At 43.4% G+C, this 19,324-nt stretch overlaps 1 pseudogene; it reads left to right on the top strand.

The window, feature by feature from the left end:
• The window catches only part of LOC129863163 (short transient receptor potential channel 5-like), a 55,847-nt pseudogene extending 37,813 nt beyond the window's left edge, over positions 1–18,034 (top strand).
• Positions 18,035–19,324: the final 1,290 nt, after the last annotated feature.

The following is a 19,324-nucleotide window of genomic DNA, read 5'->3' as shown; positions in this document are numbered from 1 at the left end:
TTGAACATGTAGCAGAGTGGGACACAGAATCTATTACACTGTTGAACATGTAGCAGAGTGGGACACAGAATCTATTACACTGTTGAACATGTAGCAGAGTGGGAGACAGAATCTATTACACTGTTGAACATGTAGCAGAGTGGGAGACAGAATCTATTACACTGTTGAACATGTAGCAGAGTGGGACACAGAATCTATTACACTGTTGAACATGTAGCAGAGTGGGAGACAGAATCTATTACACTGTTGAACATGTAGCAGAGTGGGACACAGAATCTATTACACTGTTGAACGTGCAGCGGGGGGGGGGGGGGGGGGGGGCAGAATATATTACACTGTTGACCATGTAGCAGGGAGGGGGGGGGACAGAATATATTACACTGTTGACCATGTAGCAGCGAGGGGGGGGGGACAGAATATATTACACTGTTGACCATGCAGCAGGGGGGGGGCAGAATATATTACACTGTTGACTGTGCAGCAGGGAGGGGGACAGAATATATTACACTGTTGACCATGCAGCAGGGGGGGACAGAATATATTACACTGTTGACCATGCAGAAGGGAGAGGGGACAGAATATATTACACTGTTGACTGTGCAGCAGGGAGGGGGGACAGAATATATTACACTGTTGACCATGTAGCAGGGGGGGACAGAATATATTACACTGTTGACTGTGCAGCAGGGGGGGGGGCAGAAAATATTACACTGTTGACCATGCAGCAGGGAGGGGGGGCAGAATATATTAAACTGTTGACCATGCAGCAGGGGGGGGGGGGCAGAATATATTACACTGTTGACCATGCAGCAGCGGGGGGGACAGAATATATTACACTGTTGACTGTGCAGCAGGGAGGGGGGACAGAATATATTACACTGTTGACCATGCAGCAGCGGGGGGGGGACAGAATATATTACACTGTTGACCATGCAGCAGCGGGGGGGACAGAATATATTACACTGTTGACCTAGTAGCAGGGGGAGGGGGGCAGAATATATTACACTGTTGACCATGCAGCAGGGGGGGGCAGAATATATTACACTGTTGACCATGCAGCAGGGGGGGGGGGGGCAGAATCTATTACACTGTTGACTGTGCAGCGGGGGGGGGACAGAATATATTACACTGTTGAACATGTAGCAGAGTGGGACACAGAATCTATTACACTGTTGAACATGTAGCAGAGGGAGACAGAATCTATTACACTGTTGAACATGTAGCAGAGTGGGACACAGAATCTATTACACTGTTGAACATGTAGCAGAGTGGGACACAGAATCTATTACACTGTTGAACATGTAGCAGAGTGGGACACAGAATCTATTACACTGTTGAACATGTAGCAGAGTGGGACACAGAATCTATTACACTGTTGAACATGTAGCAGAGGGAGACAGAATCTATTACACTGTTGAACATGTAGCAGAGTGGGACACAGAATCTATTACACTGTTGAACATGTAGCAGAGTGGGACACAGAATCTATTACACTGTTGAACATGTAGCAGAGTGGGACACAGAATCTATTACACTGTTGACCATGTAGCAGAGTGGGACACAGAATCTATTACACTGTTGAACATGTAGCAGAGGGAGACAGAATATATTACACTGTTGAACATGTAGCAGAGTGGGACACAGAATCTATTACACTGTTGAACATGTAGCAGAGTGGGAGACAGAATCTATTACACTGTTGAACATGTAGCAGAGTGGGAGACAGAATCTATTACACTGTTGAACATGTAGCAGAGTGGGAGACAGAATCTATTACACTGTTGAACATGTAGCAGAGTGGGACACAGAATCTATTACACTGTTGAACATGTAGCAGAGTGGGACACAGAATCTATTACACTGTTGAACATGTAGCAGAGGGAGACAGAATATATTACACTGTTGAACATGTAGCAGAGTTGGAGACAGAATCTATTACACTGTTGAACATGTAGCAGAGTTGGAGACAGAATCTATTACACTGTTGAACATGTAGCAGAGTTGGACACAGAATCTATTACACTGTTGAACATGTAGCAGAGTGGGACACAGAATCTATTACACTGTTGAACATGTAGCAGAGGGAGACAGAATATATTACACTGTTGAACATGTAGCAGAGTGGGACACAGAATCTATTACACTGTTGAACATGTAGCAGAGTGGGACACAGAATCTATTACACTGTTGAACATGTAGCAGAGTGGGACACAGAATCTATTACACTGTTGAACATGTAGCAGAGTGGGACACAGAATCTATTACACTGTTGACCGTGTAGCAGAGTGGGAGACAGAATCTATTACACTGTTGAACATGTAGCAGAGTTGGAGACAGAATCTATTACACTGTTGAACATGTAGCAGAGTTGGACACAGAATCTATTACACTGTTGAACATGTAGCAGAGTGGGAGACAGAATCTATTACACTGTTGAACATGTAGCAGAGTTGGAGACAGAATCTATTACACTGTTGAACATGTAGCAGAGTTGGAGACAGAATCTATTACACTGTTGAACATGTAGCAGAGTGGGACACAGAATCTATTACACTGTTGAACATGTAGCAGAGTGGGACACAGAATCTATTACACTGTTGAACATGTAGCAGAGTGGGACACAGAATCTATTACACTGTTGAACATGTAGCAGAGTGGGACACAGAATATATTACACTGTTGAACATGTAGCAGAGTTGGAGACAGAATATATTACACTGTTGACCATGTAGCAGAGTGGGACACAGAATCTATTACACTGTTGAACATGTAGCAGAGTGGGACACAGAATCTATTACACTGTTGAACATGTAGCAGAGTTGGAGACAGAATCTATTACACTGTTGAACATGTAGCAGAGTTGGAGACAGAATCTATTACACTGTTGAACATGTAGCAGAGTGGGACACAGAATATATTACACTGTTGACCATGTAGCAGAGTGGGACACAGAATCTATTACACTGTTGAACATGTAGCAGAGTGGGACACAGAATCTATTACACTGTTGAACATGTAGCAGAGTGGGACACAGAATATATTACACTGTTGAACATGTAGCAGAGTTGGAGACAGAATATATTACACTGTTGACCATGTAGCAGAGTGGGACACAGAATCTATTACACTGTTGAACATGTAGCAGAGTGGGACACAGAATCTATTACACTGTTGAACATGTAGCAGAGTTGGAGACAGAATCTATTACACTGTTGAACATGTAGCAGAGTTGGAGACAGAATATATTACACTGTTGACCATGTAGCAGAGTGGGACACAGAATCTATTACACTGTTGAACATGTAGCAGAGTTGGAGACAGAATCTATTACACTGTTGAACATGTAGCAGAGTTGGACACAGAATCTATTACACTGTTGAACATGTAGCAGAGTTGGACACAGAATCTATTACACTGTTGAACATGTAGCAGAGTGGGACACAGAATCTATTACACTGTTGAACATGTATCAGAGTTGGAGACAGAATCTATTACACTGTTGAACATGTAGCAGAGTTGGAGACAGAATATATTACACTGTTGAACATGTAGCAGAGTGGGACACAGAATCTATTACACTGTTGACCATGTAGCAGAGTGGGACACAGAATCTATTACACTGTTGAACATGTAGCAGAGTTGGACACAGAATCTATTACACTGTTGAACATGTAGCAGAGTGGGACACAGAATCTATTACACTGTTGAACATGTAGCAGAGTGGGACACAGAATCTATTACACTGTTGAACATGTAGCAGAGTGGGACACAGAATCTATTACACTGTTGAACATGTAGCAGAGTGGGACACAGAATCTATTACACTGTTGACCATGTAGCAGAGTGGGACACAGAATCTATTACACTGTTGAACATGTAGCAGAGTGGGACACAGAATCTATTACACTGTTGAACATGTAGCAGAGTGGGACACAGAATCTATTACACTGTTGAACGTGTAGCAGAGTGGGACACAGAATATATTACACTGTTGACCATGTAGCAGAGTGGGACACAGAATCTATTACACTGTTGAACATGTATCAGAGTTGGAGACAGAATCTATTACACTGTTGAACATGTAGCAGAGTGGGACACAGAATCTATTACACTGTTGAACATGTAGCAGAGTGGGACACAGAATCTATTACACTGTTGAACATGTAGCAGAGTGGGACACAGAATATATTACACTGTTGAACATGTAGCAGAGTGGGACACAGAATATATTACACTGTTGAACATGTAGCAGAGTGGGACACAGAATCTATTACACTGTTGAACATGTAGCAGAGTGGGACACAGAATCTATTACACTGTTGAACATGTAGCAGAGTGGGACACAGAATCTATTACACTGTTGAACATGTAGCAGAGTGGGACACAGAATCTATTACACTGTTGAACATGTAGCGGAGTGGGACACAGAATCTATTACACTGTTGAACATGTAGCAGAGTTGGAGACAGAATCTATTACACTGTTGAACATGTAGCAGAGTGGGAGACAGAATCTATTACACTGTTGAACATGTAGCAGAGTGGGACACAGAATCTATTACACTGTTGAACATGTAGCAGAGTTGGACACAGAATCTATTACACTGTTGAACATGTAGCAGAGTGGGACACAGAATCTATTACACTGTTGAACATGTAGCAGAGTGGGAGACAGAATCTATTACACTGTTGAACATGTAGCAGAGTGGGACACAGAATCTATTACACTGTTGAACATGTAGCAGAGTGGGACACAGAATATATTACACTGTTGAACATGTAGCAGAGTGGGACACAGAATATATTACACTGTTGAACATGTAGCAGAGTTGGACACAGAATCTATTACACTGTTGAACATGTAGCAGAGTGGGACACAGAATATATTACACTGTTGAACATGTAGCAGAGTTGGACACAGAATCTATTACACTGTTGAACATGTAGCAGAGTGGGACACAGAATCTATTACACTGTTGAACATGTAGCAGAGTTGGACACAGAATCTATTACACTGTTGAACATGTAGCAGAGTGGGACACAGAATCTATTACACTGTTGAACATGTAGCAGAGTTGGAGACAGAACCTATTACACTGTTGAACATGTAGCAGAGTGGGACACAGAATCTATTACACTGTTGAACATGTAGCAGAGTTGGAGACAGAATATATTACACTGTTGAACATGTAGCAGAGTGGGACACAGAATCTATTACACTGTTGAACATGTAGCAGAGTGGGAGACAGAATCTATTACACTGTTGAACATGTAGCAGAGTGGGACACAGAATCTATTACACTGTTGAACATGTAGCAGAGTGGGACACAGAATCTATTACACTGTTGAACATGTAGCAGAGTGGGACACAGAATCTATTACACTGTTGAACATGTAGCAGAGTGGGACACAGAATATATTACACTGTTGACCGTGTAGCAGAGTTGGAGACAGAATCTATTACACTGTTGAACATGTAGCAGAGTGGGACACAGAATCTATTACACTGTTGAACATGTAGCAGAGTGGGACACAGAATATATTACACTGTTGAACATGTAGCAGAGTGGGACACAGAATCTATTACACTGTTGAACATGTAGCAGAGTGGGACACAGAATCTATTACACTGTTGAACATGTAGCAGAGTGGGACACAGAATATATTACACTGTTGACCGTGTAGCAGAGTTGGAGACAGAATCTATTACACTGTTGAACATGTAGCAGAGTGGGACACAGAATATATTACACTGTTGACCGTGTATCAGAGTTGGAGACAGAATCTATTACACTGTTGAACATGTAGCAGAGTGGGACACAGAATCTATTACACTGTTGAACATGTAGCAGAGTTGGAGACAGAATCTATTACACTGTTGAACATGTAGCAGAGTGGGACACAGAATATATTACACTGTTGAACATGTAGCAGAGTGGGACACAGAATCTATTACACTGTTGAACATGTAGCAGAGTGGGACACAGAATATATTACACTGTTGAACATGTAGGAGAGTTGGAGACAGAATATATTACACTGTTGAACATGTAGCAGAGTGGGACACAGAATCTATTACACTGTTGAACATGTAGCAGAGTGGGACACAGAATATATTACACTGTTGAACATGTAGCAGAGTGGGACACAGAATATATTACACTGTTGAACATGTAGCAGAGTGGGACACAGAATCTATTACACTGTTGAACATGTAGCAGAGTGGGACACAGAATATATTACACTGTTGAACATGTAGCAGAGTGGGACACAGAATATATTACACTGTTGAACATGTAGCAGAGTGGGACACAGAATCTATTACACTGTTGAACATGTAGCAGAGTGGGACACAGAATCTATTACACTGTTGAACATGTAGCAGAGTGGGACACAGAATATATTACACTGTTGAACATGTAGCAGAGTGGGACACAGAATATATTACACTGTTGAACATGTAGCAGAGTGGGACACAGAATCTATTACACTGTTGAACATGTAGCAGAGTTGGAGACAGAATCTATTACACTGTTGAACATGTAGCAGAGTGGGACAGAATCTATTACACTGTTGAACATGTAGCAGAGTTGGACACAGAATCTATTACACTGTTGAACATGTAGCAGAGTGGGACACAGAATCTATTACACTGTTGAACATGTAGCAGAGTGGGACACAGAATATATTACACTGTTGAACATGTAGCAGAGTGGGACACAGAATATATTACACTGTTGAACATGTAGCAGAGTTGGAGACAGAATCTATTACACTGTTGAACATGTAGCAGAGTGGGACAGAATCTATTACACTGTTGAACATGTAGCAGAGTTGGACACAGAATCTATTACACTGTTGAACATGTAGCAGAGTGGGACACAGAATCTATTACACTGTTGAACATGTAGCAGAGTTGGAGACAGAATCTATTACACTGTTGAACATGTAGCAGAGTGGGACACAGAATCTATTACACTGTTGAACATGTAGCAGAGTGGGACACAGAATCTATTACACTGTTGAACATGTAGCAGAGTGGGACACAGAATCTATTACACTGTTGAACATGTAGCAGAGTGGGACACAGAATCTATTACACTGTTGAACATGTAGCAGAGTGGGACACAGAATCTATTACACTGTTGAACATGTAGCAGAGTGGGACACAGAATATATTACACTGTTGAACATGTAGCAGAGTGGGACACAGAATCTATTACACTGTTGAACATGTAGCAGAGTTGGAGACAGAATCTATTACACTGTTGAACATGTAGCAGAGTGGGACACAGAATCTATTACACTGTTGAACATGTAGCAGAGTGGGACACAGAATCTATTACACTGTTGACCATGTAGCAGAGTGGGACACAGAATCTATTACACTGTTGAACATGTAGCAGAGTGGGACACAGAATCTATTACACTGTTGAACATGTAGCAGAGTGGGACACAGAATCTATTACACTGTTGAACATGTAGCAGAGTGGGACACAGAATCTATTACACTGTTGAACATGTAGCAGAGTGGGACACAGAATCTATTACACTGTTGAACATGTAGCAGAGTGGGACACAGAATCTATTACACTGTTGAACATGTAGCAGAGTGGGACACAGAATCTATTACACTGTTGACCATGTAGCAGAGTGGGACACAGAATCTATTACACTGTTGAACATGTAGCAGAGTGGGACACAGAATCTATTACACTGTTGAACATGTAGCAGAGTGGGACACAGAATCTATTACACTGTTGAACATGTAGCAGAGTTAGAGACAGAATATATTACACTGTTGACCATGCAGCAGGGAGGGGGGACAGAATATATTACACTGTTGACCATGCAGCAGCGGGGGGGACAGAATATATTACACTGTTGACTGTGCAGCAGGGAGGGGGGACAGAATATATTACACTGTTGACCATGCAGCAGCGGGGGGGGGACAGAATATATTACACTGTTGACCATGCAGCAGCGGGGGGGACAGAAAATATTACACTGTTGACCTAGTAGCAGGGGGAGGGGGGCAGAATATATTACACTGTTGACCATGCAGCAGGGGGGGGCAGAATATATTACACTGTTGACCATGCAGCAGGGGGGGGGGGGGGCAGAATCTATTACACTGTTGACTGTGCAGCGGGGGGGGGGGGACAGAATCTATTACACTGTTGAACATGTAGCAGAGTGGGACACAGAATCTATTACACTGTTGAACATGTAGCAGAGTTGGACACAGAATCTATTACACTGTTGAACATGTAGCAGAGTGGGACACAGAATCTATTACACTGTTGAACATGTAGCAGAGTGGGACACAGAATCTATTACACTGTTGAACATGTAGCAGAGTGGGACACAGAATCTATTACACTGTTGAACATGTAGCAGAGTTGGAGACAGAATCTATTACACTGTTGAACATGTAGCAGGGAGGGGGGACAGAATATATTACACTGTTGAACATGTAGCAGAGTTGGACACAGAATCTATTACACTGTTGAACATGTAGCAGAGTGGGACACAGAATCTATTACACTGTTGAACATGTAGCAGAGTTGGACACAGAATCTATTACACTGTTGAACATGTAGCAGAGTGGGACACAGAATCTATTACACTGTTGAACATGTAGCAGAGTGGGACACAGAATCTATTACACTGTTGAACATGTAGCAGAGTGGGACACAGAATCTATTACACTGTTGAACATGTAGCAGAGTTGGAGACAGAATCTATTACACTGTTGAACATGTAGCAGAGTTGGAGACAGAATCTATTACACTGTTGAACATGTAGCAGAGTGGGACACAGAATCTATTACACTGTTGAACATGTAGCAGAGTTGGAGACAGAATCTATTACACTGTTGAACATGTAGCAGAGTGGGACACAGAATCTATTACACTGTTGAACATGTAGCAGAGTTGGAGACAGAATCTATTACACTGTTGAACATGTAGCAGAGTGGGACACAGAATCTATTACACTGTTGAACATGTAGCAGAGTTGGAGACAGAATCTATTACACTGTTGAACATGTAGCAGAGTTGGAGACAGAATCTATTACACTGTTGAACATGTAGCAGAGTGGGACACAGAATCTATTACACTGTTGAACATGTAGCAGAGTTGGAGACAGAATCTATTACACTGTTGAACATGTAGCAGAGTTGGACACAGAATCTATTACACTGTTGAACATGTAGCAGAGTTGGACACAGAATCTATTACACTGTTGAACATGTAGCAGAGTGGGACACAGAATCTATTACACTGTTGAACATGTAGCAGAGTGGGAGACAGAATCTATTACACTGTTGAACATGTAGCAGAGTGGGACACAGAATCTATTACACTGTTGAACATGTAGCAGAGTTGGACACAGAATCTATTACACTGTTGAACATGTAGCAGAGTTGGAGACAGAATCTATTACACTGTTGAACATGTAGCAGAGTGGGACACAGAATCTATTACACTGTTGAACATGTAGCAGAGTTGGACACAGAATCTATTACACTGTTGAACATGTAGCAGAGTTGGAGACAGAATCTATTACACTGTTGAACATGTAGCAGAGTTGGAGACAGAATCTATTACACTGTTGAACATGTAGCAGAGTGGGACACAGAATCTATTACACTGTTGAACATGTAGCAGAGTGGGACACAGAATCTATTACACTGTTGAACATGTAGCAGAGTGGGACACAGAATCTATTACACTGTTGAACATGTAGCAGAGTGGGACACAGAATCTATTACACTGTTGAACATGTAGCAGAGTGGGAGACAGAATCTATTACACTGTTGAACATGTAGCAGAGTTGGAGACAGAATATATTACACTGTTGACCATGTAGCAGAGTGGGACACAGAATCTATTACACTGTTGAACATGTAGCAGAGTGGGACACAGAATCTATTACACTGTTGAACATGTATCAGAGTTGGAGACAGAATCTATTACACTGTTGAACATGTATCAGAGTTGGAGACAGAATCTATTACACTGTTGAACATGTAGCAGAGTGGGACACAGAATCTATTACACTGTTGAACATGTAGCAGAGTGGGACACAGAATCTATTACACTGTTGAACATGTAGCAGAGTGGGAGACAGAATCTATTACACTGTTGACCATGCAGCAGAGTGGGACACAGAATCTATTACACTGTTGACCATGTAGCAGAGTGGGACACAGAATCTATTACACTGTTGAACATGTAGCAGAGTGGGACACAGAATCTATTACACTGTTGAACATGTAGCAGAGTGGGACACAGAATCTATTACACTGTTGAACATGTAGCAGAGTGGGACACAGAATCTATTACACTGTTGAACATGTAGCAGAGTTGGAGACAGAATCTATTACACTGTTGAACATGTAGCAGGGGGGGCAGAATATATTACACTGTTGACTGTGCAGCAGGGAGGGGTACAGAATATATTACACTGTTGACCATGCAGCAGGGGGGGACAGAATATATTACACTGTTGACCATGCAGCAGGGGGGGGCAGAATATATTACACTGTTGACTGTGCAGCAGGGAGGGGGACAGAATATATTACACTGTTGACCATGCAGCAGGGGGGGACAGAATATATTACACTGTTGACCATGCAGCGAGGGGGGGGGGACAGAATATATTACACTGTTGACCATGTAGCAGGGAGGGGGGGGGGACAGAATATATTACACTGTTGACCATGTAGCAGCGAGGGGGGGGGGACAGAATATATTACACTGTTGACCATGCAGCAGGGGGGGGCAGAATATATTACACTGTTGACTGTGCAGCAGGGAGGGGGACAGAATATATTACACTGTTGACCATGCAGCAGGGGGGGACAGAATATATTACACTGTTGACTGTGCAGCAGGGGGGGGGGGGGCAGAAAATATTACACTGTTGACCATGCAGCAGGGAGGGGGGGCAGAATATATTAAACTGTTGACCATGCAGCAGGGGGGGGGGGGCAGAATATATTACACTGTTGACCATGCAGCAGGGGGGGATAGAATATATTACACTGTTGACCGTGAAGCAGGGGGGGGAAAGAATATATTACACTGTTGACCATGTAGCAGGGAGGGGGGAAAGAATATATTACACTGTTGACCATGCAGCAGGGGGGGGGGGGGCAGAATATATTACACTGCTGACCATGTAGCAGGGAGGGGGGACAGAATATATTACACTGTTGACTGTGCAGCAGGGGGGGGGGGGATATATTACACTGTTGACTGTGAAGCAGGGGGGGGGAAAAATATATTACACTGTTGACTGTGTAGCAGGGGGAGACAGAATATATTACACTGTTGACCATGCAGCAGGGGAGGGGGGGAAGAATATATTACACTGTTGACCATGCAGCAGGGGGGGGGGGGGATATATTACACTGTTGACCATGCAGCAGGGGGGAAAGAATATATTACACTGTTTATGTGCAGCAGGGGGGGGGGGGGAGAATATATTACACTGTTGACCATGCAGCAGGGAGGGGGGACAGAATATATTACACTGTTGACCATGCAGGAGTGAGAGGGGACAGAATATATTACACTGTTGACCATGCAGCAGGGGGGGATAGAATATATTACACTGTTGACCATGTAGCAGGGGGCACAGAATATATTACACTGTTGACCGTGCAGCAGGGGGGGCAGAATATATTACACTGTTGACCATGCCGCAGGGAGGGGGGACAGAATATATTACACCGTTGACCATGCAGCAGGGAGGGGGGACAGAATATATTACACTGTTGACCATGCAGCAGGGGGGACAGAATATATTACACTGTTGACCGTGCAGCAGGGGGGACAGAATATATTACACTGTTGACCGTGCAGCAGGGAGGGGGGACAGAATATATTACACTGTTGACCATGCAGCAGGGAGGGGGGACAGAATATATTACACTGTTGACCGTGCAGCATGGGGGACAGAATATATTACACTGTTGACCGTGCAGCAGGGGGGGCAGAATATATTACACTGTTGACCATGCAGCAGGGAGGGGGGACAGAATATATTACACTGTTGACCGTGCAGCAGGGGGGACAGAATATATTACACTGTTGACCGTGCAGCAGGGGGGACAGAATATATTACACTGTTGACCGTGCAGCAGGGGGGACAGAATATATTACACTGTTGACCGTGCAGCAGGGGGGACAGAATATATTACACTGTTGACCGTGCAGCAGGGGGGACAGGTGTCCTTGGTTTACTGGATGTATCATCGTCATGGTGCTGTTGAGCTTGGCGGCAGGTCAGATTTTTATCCCAGACATACAGTATGTTAATTTTCTTATCAGTCCGTCCTCGCCCCAGTAATTGCAATTAGCCCCACCTTTGGCGGCCCTCCACTCCTTCGCTTCCCCCAGCCAGGGCCTTGTGCTGCTGTCCCCTGCGGACTTCTAATACCAAGCAGACTAAGCCAGACTCAAATGCTTTGACTGGAGCCTGCGCTGTCCAATGACCGTACTTTATCAAGGAATACAGCTGCCGCTCCAAATGAATGAGATTGGGCAATAGGGCCTATCAGAGAAAGGGGTGCTCTGAGGCAGCCCTTGGTGCATGTGTTGAGTTGAGGGTTATGCGTATTTCTTACCCTTCCATAGTGTAGATTGTTAGATTAAATATACAAGCACCTCCACAAATATCCTCCTCCACAATAAATGTCATGGAGTTTATTCACAAAATAATCCATCTGTAAAAGAAAGAGTTCGGTTTGATTGGTAATTTGTCTCCTTAACATGCAAATGAATGCAAAGTTATGCCCATCCAGATTTACACCTCAAGCTAATACATATGTCATGAATATGCCTAAACAGATTTTCCTTGTTAAACCCAAAATGCAAATGTGTGCATGTAAGGAAGGAAGAGCCCCTTTACCCACATCTCAGATCATTTCCTCCTTAGGGAGGTACAAGTCTAGAAAAACAGCTTACAAGCTTAAAAGATGCTTGTTTGTTAAATATGCCTATCATTCATTATATAATGTAGTAGTAGGGTATGTTATGTGACTGTCTCTATGTGCAGGAGGTGATCAGGAACCTGGTGAAGAGGCATGTAGCAGCCATGATCCGCAGTGCTAAGACAGACGAGGGACTGACTGAGGAGAATTTTAAGGTAGGTTTCTCAGAAGTCTCGTATTTAAACATTAATCCACAAAATGTGCCTCTATACCATAGTCATAGAACAATATCTAACTGTCCCTCATTGTGGATTTCTACATCCTCTATCCCCCTCTTAACTGATCTGTCCATCCTCTCTATCCCCCTCTTAACTGGTCTGTCCATCCTCTCTATCCCCCTCTTAACTGATCTGTCCATCCTCTCTATCCCCCTCTTAACTGGTATGTCCATCCTCTCTGTCCTTCCTCTGTATCCCCCTCTTAACTGATCTGTCCATCCTCTCTATCCCCCTCTTAACTGGTCTGTCCATCCTCTCTATCCCCCTCTTAACTGATCTGTCCATCCTCTCTATCCCCCTCTTAACTGATCTGTCCATCCTCTCTGTCCATCCTCTCTATCCCCCTCTTAACTGATCTGTCCATCCTCTCTATCCCCCTCTTAACTGATCTGTCCATCCTCTCTATCCCCCTCTTAACTGATCTGTCCATCCTCTCTGTCCATCCTCTCTATCCCCCTCTTAACTGATCTGTCCATCCTCTCTATCCCCCTCTTAACTGATCTGTCCATCCTCTCTATCCCCCTCTTAACTGATCTGTCCATCCTCTCTGTCCATCCTCTCTATCCCCCTCTTAACTGGTATGTCCATCCTCTCTGTCCTTCCTCTGTATCCCCCTCTTAACTGATCTGTCCATCCTCTCTATCCCCCTCTTAACTGATCTGTCCATCCTCTCTATCCCCCTCTTAACTGATCTGTCCATCCTCTCTGTCCATCCTCTCTATCCCCCTCTTAACTGATCTGTCCATCCTCTCTGTCCCCCTCTTAACTGGTCTGTCCATCCTCTCTATCCCCCTCTTAACTGGTCTGTCCATCCTCTCTATCCCCCTCTTAACTGATCTGTCCATCCTCTCTATCCCCCTCTTAACTGATCTGTCCATCCTCTCTATCCCCCTCTTAACTGATCTGTCCATCCTCTCTATCCCCGTCTTAACTGATCTGTCCATCCTCTCTATCCCCCTCTTAACTGATCTGTAGGAGCTGAAGCAGGACATCTCCAGTTTCCGCTATGAGGTGTTGGATCTGCTGGGGAACAGGAAGCCCCCGCGGAGAACCTATTCATCCAGCAGTGAGGCCACTCAGCAGGACGAGGCCAACAATGAGGGGGAGGGAGGGGCCGGACAGGGTCAGTCCAGGGACCAAGGGGCCAAGGGGGTGTCCTTCAGCATATCACCCGCTGAGAGGAAGAGCAAGGACTCTGGGTTCAGTGTCTCTGCCCTCTTTAAGTCCATGTCAGGGGTGGAGGGGCCAGTGGACAACAAACCAAAGTGCAACGGGCTGCGGTTCTCCTCCTCCTCCCCTTCCTTTGCTGTGTTCAGCCGCAGTGGTGGCCAGCTGCAGCGCTTCTCCAAGTCCAAGAGAGACTCCATCAGGCGGCTGGGTCTGCTCTTCTCCCGCATGAACGGACACGTCCCAGAGCACAGGGCCCCTCCTCCCTGCATGCACCAGCCCACCTACAGCATCTCAGATGACCTACTTCATCAGCCCACAACCTGGCCGGACGTCCATATCGCCCCCAATCCCCAGGTTACACGCAGCCAGTTCCACCTGGACCGGCTGGGAGTGAACCTGAAAGAGCTACCGCAGTCCCAAGCCCCTACCCAGGCCCCACCCCAGGGTTCCCCCCAGCAGGCTAACGGGAGTGACAGCCTGCTCCTACAGCCTCCGAGCCTCTCTCTGCCGCCCCCGGGCCTCTCCCTACCGCCCCTGCACTGTGCTTCCGGCATCAGGGCCTCCAGCTCCCAGGCTGTCCTCTTGGGCTCTAGTGAGGACATGTATGAGGGCTGGATAGGACCATGTGATGAGCTGGACTCTTCAGAGTGGGGGGCTGAGCAGGAGGACTCCATCACCACACAGCTTTAGAGACACACGCCACCCCCAGAATAATGCAGGACAGCAAACTACAATATGTTCAGGTCACTCTGCTGAGGACAGAGAGAAAAGTGACACAAGTATTCAAAACCCAGGACTAATTTTCTCAAAGATATCATAGCAATGTAGGAAGATTCTAAACATATAATGATTTTTTTTATTTATTGCAATATAACTACATGTTTGCATTCTGCCACCTACCTGTGATGCTTAGATCTTTGTTTGCGGATTGTAAGTTCACTATCCTCTCTCAACACGTGTTCTCATACAGTTCCGGCCCAGTTAATTCTATTTTACTTATCAAATGATCACTGAGATAAGGCGTCATATACACAGGTATATAAATGGAATGTAGCACATGCTACTACATGAATGAACCATTCTGTAACTTGCTCTCAGTCATGAAATCCCATGGTCAAAGCAGCTGATAAATTATGTTAACTACTTAAGAGCATCTTCGAATAATATTTTTGCAGGAATCTCCTTGCGAATGATTTTGCCGAAGATTGTATTACCGCAGCATTACCATTGTTCAAACTTCTACTCTCTTACAAATATGTTTATTCTCTTGTTGCAAGTTTTTCTATTGTCTTCTACCAGACTGTTTTGCCAGGTGGTGTGCCATATACAAATGGCAGATGTCCTCTATACAGTAGTGTGTTGTTTGCTACATCGTAACCTAAACATGGATGCTTCATATGATGGTGGAATATGTTTATTTCAGGTTTGCAGGTTGATTGTTTAAGTTGTTTTGGACAATTAACTAAGAATACTGTCCTCTGTTTTTCTATGAAAGTTTTCTTTTTCTGTAGTTTCTTGGAAATAAGGCACTACCCATTTTTGGCTATTGAGACAGGAAATGCATGATATTAGTAGGGGTAGGTTTGTTTATCCATAGTTTTAACGTGTTTACTTGTAGTCTCATTTATTTTGGACAAGATGGTTATGAATTATAATACTCAAGATCAATTTGGCAGAGGACCCCTACGCAAACAATGTTTCATAGTTGTCGAAAACAAGCTTGTATACAAATACACATTTTTATTTGATAATTAGATTAAGCATTATCTATTCAAATATATTAAATCATATTTGACTGATTCTTAGGAGAACTGGGATTCCAAGACTGGGCCATGTGATATGATAGGCTGTATAGTGGTCAAATAAAGCTGGACTGGACTGTCCAAAATGTTGAACTAGCTATACTCTGGGCTATTAGCTCAATGCATTCGCTAGTTGCAGTATTCAGGACTCACCTTAGATAAGGTGCCATCCCATCAATTCTAAATGAACAGTTTAGTAATTGCATTGCATCTTTTGACCAATCATATCTGCTATGTTGCCCATAATTGGGAAAAGATCAGAATTTGTCTGCCTGTGTAAACGCATCCAAGCTCAGTGAACAAAACTGCCTGGGTACCAGTGAGCTAGCACTCTCCACGGTGCTGATTATGAAAGGAAGGGTAGCAGCAACATCGGTCTTGTGTGCTGTCCAGGGTCCTGGCCCTCAGATACCATCATCACCAAATTACTTCTCTAAAACAGGGCTCTCCAACCCTGTTTATGGTAAATGTTCCCTCCAATCCTAATCAAGCGCACCTGATTCTAATAAGAAGCTGGTAGATCATCAGGTTAGTTCAAAGATTCTTGAAAGTTGGGGACAATCCTTGTCTGGCAGGGAAACTTTATTTTATAGGTGAATTTTATAATGGCAAACATTTTTTTTTATAAAAAAAAATATTTACAGTATTATTAATTTCCCTGTCAGGCTCTGTGCCAGGAAATGCCCTAATCCTATAAGATCAAAATGTCTAACTCCCCCCAAAAGTGTTGAAAATATGTCGTTTCTTGCAATAGCCCTCTGATTAAGGAATATTTTTCTCAAAACTATGACTCCTAAAAAATTCCAAATGAATCAGAAATGAGCAGGGTCAGCTATACCATCTCCTGATTACAGGTATTGCAACAAGACAAGGTAACCCATACAAATGAAATGGAAGTATGGAGGTAGTTTGCCATTTATGAATGTGTTACTCAATTCTATGAGCTATAGTAGTAAAGGCTAAATTCAATATTTTATCAAATATTTTTATGATCGATGGTATGACCATCTTAAAACATTTACATATGTTAGCTTAGTAGAAGCATCAAAGGATAAGACGAGCCAACTTTCAAAACGAGTCCTTTTTGGCTAGCCACAGCAGTCAACTAGCTAGCTAGGCAGCGGTTTAGCGTTGTACTACATTCACTAATTTGTTTGTAAACAATTAACAAGCTAGTTAGCTACCACGTCATGTTCTTGTCAACCAGTCAGAGTAGCTAGAAAGTAACAAGATATGTCAAATATCTAAAAACCACTTCAGGGCAATAAATCAGATTTGACCGCCGCATGCCCAGGAATCAGATTTATGACTTCAACCACCTTTAAATTATTGAAATGTGGCTTGAAATATCTGATTCCATGTGGCTTTTGGCTGTTCAGACTTCAGGATAAACAGATTTAAATCTGATATGCCCAAAAAATTGTGGCTTTAGATAACTTATTCTATGGTTCAAATATGTTCATTTTAATGAGGTTTTAGAGTCATAAAGCAATTTAGGAGAAACTATATTGCTACTGTGTATACCACTTGAATAAAGTAGAAAATATGCAATTTTTCAAATCTGTAAAACAAACTCCGTCAGAGTGCTGAAAGATCTAATAGAACATTTGTTTTTAATTGGGGATTTTCAAATGAATAACTTTTCATATTTTACAAATGTTTTTTTTTTATTGAACTTGGAGGCAAAAATATGTCTGTTTCAAGTAGCTATTGTCAACTCAGTCAGTAGCTTGTCACCGGTCACTAATGGCTAACCCCCTTAAGATACATTTGTCAATACTTGAATCACTGTTCTGCAACACATGCTTAAACTATTAAAATATTTGCTGTGCTAGACCTAATACCATTTGCTTGATAAATATTGTTTTAGGTTCTGAATCTTGAAAAACATGCTGAAATGCAAAATTAGCCCCGACACAGTGAGTGCTATATAAGCAAACAAAAAAGTTAAGATTTATATTAGATATTTGAATAATTTAAAGGTTTAAATTAAAACAATCAAGGCCTTAACACTTGTTGGACAATATGTAAAAATGAAATTGCTCTGAGTTTACATAATAGAACTTGCAGCTAAGCAAGCCCAAATATCTTAACGACTGAAATTACTTAAACTCAACAAAAAAAGAAACTTTCAGGACCCTGTCTTTCAAAGAATTTGTAAAAATCCAAATGACTTCATATCTTCAATGTAAATGGTTTAAACACTGTTTCCCATGCTTGTTCAATGAACCATAAACAATTAATGAACACGCACCTGTGGAAGGGTCATTAAGACACTAACAGCTTACAGACAGTAGGCAATTAAGGTCACAGTTATGAAAACTTAGGACACTAAAGAGGCTTTTCTACTGACTCTTAAAAACACCAAAAGAAAGATGCCCAGGGTCCCTGCTCATCTGCGTGAACGTGCCTTAGGCATGCTGCAAGGAGGCATGAAGATGTGGCCAGGGCAATAAATTGCAATGTCCGTACTGTGAGACGCCTAAGACAGCACTACAGGGAGACAGGACGGACAGCTGATCATCCTCGCAGTGGCAGACCACGTTTAACAACACCTGCACAGGATCGGTACATCTGAACATCACACCTGCGGGACAGGATGGCAACAACTGCCCGAGTTAGCCCAGGAACGCACAATCCCTCCATCAGTGCTCACACTGTCCGCAATAGGCTGAGAGAGTCTGGACTGAGGGCTTGTAGGCCTGTAGTAAGGCAGGTCCTCACCGGACATCACAGGCAACAACGTCGCCTATGGGCACAAACCTACCCGTCGCCGAACCAGACAGGACTGGCAAAAAGTGCTCTTCACTGACGAGTCGCGGTTTTGTCTCACCAGGGGTGCTGGTCGGAATCGTGTTTATCGTCGAAGGAATGAGCCTTACACCGAGGCCTGTACTCTGGAGCGGAATCGATTTGGAGGTGGAGGGTCAATCATGGTCTGGGGCAGTGTGTCACAGCATCATCAGACTGATCTTATCATTGCAGGCAATCAACGCTGTGCGTTACAGGGAAGGCATCCTCCTCCTTCATGTGGTACCCTTCCTGCATTTCATCCTGAAATGACCCTCCAGCATGACAATGCCACCAGCCATACTGCTCGTGATTTCCTGCAAGACAGGAATGTCAGTGTT

Source organism: Salvelinus fontinalis, chromosome 10 (genome assembly GCF_029448725.1).
Source record: "Salvelinus fontinalis isolate EN_2023a chromosome 10, ASM2944872v1, whole genome shotgun sequence".
In the NCBI taxonomy this organism is placed as follows: Eukaryota; Metazoa; Chordata; class Actinopteri; order Salmoniformes; family Salmonidae; genus Salvelinus; species Salvelinus fontinalis.
Note: the sequence above shows the minus strand (reverse complement) of the source record. Positions and strands in the feature narration are given on the sequence as shown.